The sequence below is a fragment of the Blennius ocellaris genome, assembly GCF_963422515.1.
Source record: "Blennius ocellaris genome assembly, chromosome: 12".
Taxonomy (NCBI): domain Eukaryota; kingdom Metazoa; phylum Chordata; class Actinopteri; order Blenniiformes; family Blenniidae; genus Blennius; species Blennius ocellaris.
The window spans coordinates 10856019-10862018 of NC_137661.1; positions in this window are offsets into that span (position 1 = coordinate 10856019).

Genomic DNA, 6000 nt, shown 5'->3' on the forward strand with positions numbered 1-6000 from the left:
TAAAGCGGACACGAGTTTCGGTGGAGGACATGAACGACATCGACACCCCGTCTCAGAGGGGGTTCTCAGGCGGGGTGGAGCGATTGCTGTGATGTCACAGAGGCTCATTTGTGTCTGGAACTGCGACCTGGAGGAACCGGGAAAGGCCCAAAACAAGCAGGTAAGGTTCAATCCCTCATTGGTGCGGTTTGAGTTAAAGGCTGATTGCAGCACCGACCAAAACGCTCCAGTCAGACCACACGAAGGACGAGTCACATGTGGTAGATCCTACCACAGTTGGGCTCCACTCCATTAAACGACGCGCATGTAGGACATAAGAGCAACTTAGAATTACACTGCAGCCCCCCCCTTTATTGTGGCCATGGAACTTCACCTGCTGCCCCAAATAGTTAATTAGATTTTGTTTCAACACCATCATCAAATTCAGATCAGTTTTATTCCTCTCAAAAATTAATAAAGGAAAACGTTTTGTGGAAAATACATCTCCCCGATCCCCATAGGCTCCTTTCACACTTTGGGACTAGTGCCTGACGTTGTTGCGGACGTTTTTCTCACACATGTATATCAAATTATCATATATGCTGATCTCTAATGGTCCAGCAGACCCCGAGCCAATACCATACATTTTCCTTTTTTTTTTCTGTGTCAGTCCAGACTAGGAAACTGCCCCACGAGTATGAAAACAGCTAGTGCAGCAGCTTTAGTTGACACAAGCGGTTACAGTGACCAGAGAGTGGTTTAAAAAACACATGAATGGCACATTCACCCCCAGAGCAGCTCTCACTGGGCGGCCATGACAGTTTCTGGTTGGGCAAAGACTTCTGTGAATGCATACTGAAGAGAGCAAGAGAGAGAGAGAGAAAGATAAGAGAGAGAGAGAGAGACACTACTTCAAATCAACAGTGGACATGACACAGAAAAATAATTCTCAAGTTCCCTGAACCGAAGCGTGGACTCCTGATGTCCGCCCCCTGGTCCAGTTATTTGTACTGTTAGGTTGAGCTCATCCAGCAAACATGTTGTAACACCTGCTCTGTGATGTTCAGCTGTCATCAGAATCATGATACATAAAAACATCCTTCCCCAGAACATTTGATGCCTAAAATAGTTTCAACAGGCATGTTTGAGAATAATAAGTGACAACACATGCCAAGATAGAGACAATTAAATAAGAAGAAGAAGGAAAAAAAACAAAAAAGGGCTTGGCAAAGAAAAAAAAAAAAAAAAAAATCAATTCATATTGTATTGCATGTAAATATTGTATAAAATCCTTAAAAATACAGTTCAGATAACTACTTAAGTAGTGAAGTCATCACAGCCAAAAGTGCAGAGGTCCATAAATAAAATATTGACTGTGGGTCGACAGTGGGGGCTTCTTCCCCCACATCACTCCCCCTCTCCAGCGCCACCACAAGGGACTGAATGAGTGCCCGGTCAAAGGTCAGAGTTCATGAACTAGGACTTAAGAGTTCCCACATCGGTGGGCAGGAAAAGGAAAAGTTGTTCTCTTTAAACCCCCCCCCCCCCACCAACCACCCACCCCCCCATCCCCGACCGACACAGAGACGTCCCTCACACAGTTGCAAAGTTCATTCTCAGTAATAATTGCGGCCTGAAGTTCTGTTGACGGAGGCACAACCTTGAGAAAACAAAGGTGGAGGAGGGGAGGGCAGGAGGAGGAGCAGGAGGAGGAGGAGGGTGGTGGTGGTTGGGGGGGGTTACTGCAGGGCATGTAAGGCGGTGTAGATCCAGGTTTGTTCTGAGACGTTTTCTGCGCTCAGACACATTTACAGTTGAGGGCAGAGGGAGTGCGGTCGTGTCGCTGAGCCAGGCAGGCAACAAAATAACAGAGCAATGTATTAAAGCTATCCAAGCATCATTTAAAAAAAAAAAAAAAAAAAAAGTGGGAGGAAACAGAAGAGGAGGCGAGGAGGAAGGGCATCAATTGCTGAAGTGGGCTTAAGTGTGTCGAGCTTACAGGGGCCACTGGGAATTCACGTTATCAGGGGGCCCAAACCAAGAACATTTCCACCTCCAACTATCTTTTTTTTTTTTTTAATGAGGTTTTAATTTGTATCATTAGAAAAAGGCAGCAGTACTAGAAACTGGTCTCACAAAATCTGGCTCCTGTCGTGTTTGTTTATGTATGGCAATGTAACTGACGGTTAAAACAGACGATCCCTGCAGCACAATGCGATCAGCACTTTAAAAGTACAAGGTAATACACAGCCCCCCCCCCCCCAAAAAAAAAACCCAACATGAATAAACAAGTGAAATGTTTCGGTATTAAAAGACTAAAAGTAATATGTCTGGTTATTATAGTGTAAAAAGATTGTTTTATCAAGAGAGGAAATAACTGACACTTGTGCTTTTAATTAATCAAAACAAAGACAAGAACTAAAATGAGCTTCTGCAGCAAACGGGAGTGGATATCTGTGTACAGTATTACTTTGGAAGGAAATCTGTTATTACTCGTGTATCCGTGACCTCAGAGGAGCGTTTGTCAGTTTTGATAAAAGTTTACAGTATAAATGGAAAAAAAAACCCCAGCTTTGTTCTTAGCTTTTCTGAAATTGTGCGCCAAGTGCATAAAACTACACGCCAATTACTGTGAAAATGAACTTCAACATTATTCTATCCATAAAGGTTCGATAGGTTCTGAAGGGTTTAAGTGTTTCAAACATTTTGATGGGAGAAAGTAAAAAGCGGCACGCTCACGTATCCTGACAGTCATGTGAAAAAATTAGGACAGTCTAAAAAAAAAAAAGTGGGTTTTGTTTTTGTTTTTTTTAAACATATTTGGATATTTAATATAAATTTCAACAATACTGAAACATTTGAATAATATAAACAAAAACTGAAGAAAATTCTTTTGAAAACTTTCTGTAAAATGCAAATTGAAAAAAAAAAAAAAAGAAGCTATTTCTGGTGAGGAATAAATTAGGACATCCCCACATTTCTTTCCCGCCTAAAATGGGTTAAACTACACGCCGCTCTATCACGTCAGGGCAACTTGATAAGATCATCATAACGTGCTCCGGTCTGTCGATCAGAGAGGGAACGCCACGGTGAGATCCAAAGACCTGCCTGAGGCCACGAGATGGAAGATTGGAGCAGCGCACGAGTTTGCTCAATGATCTAAAAAGATCTCATAACTGTTTGAAATCAGCCAATCCACTGTCCGGAAAATAGTCTTGGAGTGGAGGACGTTCAAAACAACTGGCGACATGCCCAGTTCACCCAGAACACAATCAGTAACCACCTGCATTTTTGTTGATATTGTTTGTTTAATGACAATCTTGATAAAGAATTGAACATTTGATCGGTGTGTCCTGGTTTCTTCACATGAGCGTAACTAAAAGTAAAGGAAGGGGTTGTTTTTTTTACTGCAAAGACCCAAAGGGTTGCATGTATTCCTACATGACTGTCTCAGGAAAGTCAGCTGCACCTGAGTAGATGTAAAAGTTTATTACTTTACTCATTAAGACCATTTGAGAACAGGAGTTCCGCTGAAGCGCCGGCATTCACCAAAGACGCCTTTGGTCAAATGAAAAAAAATTAATCACAAATGACGACACTTTGGATTTTCAAGAGATGCAGCTGAAATTAAACTATTACATACTACAGGCATATGTTCAGAACTAATGTTTTTGATTTCAGTAATCGCGTGCCACATCTGCACCAGAGCTCAACCGACAAGCCACTCGGCTACGAGTGCAGCACTGAGCACAAGTTCAAGTGCGGATATAGCAACAAACGAAGGCCACAGGCATTATTCTCATTTTGACGACTGTAGCTCATTAGAGCGCCTCAAATACCGGAGCATAGAAATGGAAAATGTGTTTTTGTAGCAAAAACAATGACGAGACTATTGATAAAAGCTATATATGAACACAATTACCAGCCAAACTAATACATTCTTCTCTTTAATGTCAATGTCGGTCAAAAATAAATCGGTCAGTCTTGTTCCGTCTGATCCAACAGACGCATAAAAGTTTTACATGGAAAATGGGAGTAGAACACATTTTACATGCCTGATGTATCCAATTTGTAAACGTTTCGCTCATTTTTACTAAACCAGCTCGGTGAGTTCGTGTTGATCGGACGACTTGACGAGAGCCAGCTCTGTGAGACCAGTCAGCGTGGGTTAAACTCGTCTAACCCACTAATCTCGCTCGGTGTTGGACGTGGGGGGGTGAGGAGGGAGAGGGGGGGGGGAGGGTAAAACACACCCCTGTTTTGTTTCATATCATTTAGGCTCTTTGAGTGCCTGGTGATTTGGTACTAAACACTTCAAACAGCTTGAAGAAGGAGCCCCGGACCCCCGCTTTTTTTTTTTGTGTGTGTGTTTGTTTTTTTCTTGTTTTCTTTTTTTAAACAGAGGACGTTGTCATAAAAAGCACTCATCTGTTGCTTCCCCTTTTTAAAAACACTGAATCTAATCTGAGAGAGCTAGAACATAGAAACACGACCACGATCGGTGAAAACCACTCACCTGAAAAATATTCTGTGGGCAGGATTAACATTGAAATTATTGATGAAAGAAAGGACAACAGCCCACAAAGACACTGGAAAGGGAAAAAAAAAAAAAAAAAACAGGGATGGAAGCCATTAAGACAATACTGGATTTTCAGGCATCCATTTTTACACTTTTTTTTGTTGTTGTTTTTTTCAGGGCATTCAGGGAGGCGAGAGTCTTCAATGTGTGTGGGTATGACTAAGAGAGACCCCCCCCCCCCCCCCCCCTTTCCCCTCGTACTGCAAGTCGCAGAAAAAAGGCACTCGAGTGGGGCGGTTGCTAGCCGTAGAAAAGTAAAAGCGATATACATTCATAGCTCACGGGTTATCGTAACCGCAATCTGGGAATAAATACACAAAATGCACTTGTAGAAAAATAAAATGTAAAAAAGCGTGGCCCCTATTTTATCGCTCATTTTTGGATTCTGTGTGACAAGTATGGCTACTTTTTCACGGCTTTTTAACCCCCACCCCCCCCACCCACCATGTAGAAAGGCAATTCAGGAGTGAACCTCCACTGCTCTGGCCGCGAGCAGTCGAGCCCTTTCATGCACGCCAATATGGGGAGGAAGAGGAGGAGGAGGAGGAGGGGTGGAGTGAGGGGCCTTCAGTGGGGGGGGGGGGGATGACGGACTGTTGGTAGGAGGTCAAGGCTCAGCTTTCAGTGCGAGGAATTAAGAGGGGAAACTCAACGAAACATGTGTTCTCAGATGTTCGGACAGGAGAAAAAGTAAAAGTCAGGCACACACGTCTCAGTGTCTTCATCTACAGTGTCAAGTGGAAAGACATGGGAGGGCAGGCGTGCAGGGATCCAGCTACCACTTCACTTGGATAACCTCATTTGTCATTCAAAAAGCCCTGGAAACACATTAAGAATTGGCTTACAACACACTATAATGCACCTACTTCGGGTTTTTTTTTCCTTCTTTAACGGTGCCAGACAGGAAGTCTTTTTGCTTAAACTTGGGTGTCGTTACTACTCATTTAGTGTTGATTTAAAAAAAAAAGGAAAAAGGGAGACACACTTCAGGAGAAGTTGAGGTGGAAAAGTTAACAACGGATAGAGCAAAGAGGCTGCAATGTTGCACTGAGCAGGTTTGGTCAGAAAGTTTTAGTGAGAAAACAGTATTGCTATAACTGATTCAAGTGTTCACAGCTCGACAGACACTAGCAGCAGGACGGGGGCTGCTCAAAGAGAAACCTTAAGCGGTGCCAGTTATAATAACTGTATCCGTGAGGGAGTGGGATCCAGCAGTAACAGACAGTAACCAGGCAAGTTCACACAAAAAAAAAAAGCTTTTGTATTCAACATATTGAACCGTCAACGGTTTTTCTTCAGGGTTCTCATGAGGAGTTGAATGATCTATTATCATGACCCAGCATTGAGCTTCAAACTGTAGTTTTGCATGAGAAAAGGCTTGTGTGACACGAGAGTCAGTTCAGAGCAACAATGACAGTAATTTTATGAGCACTTGAATCACT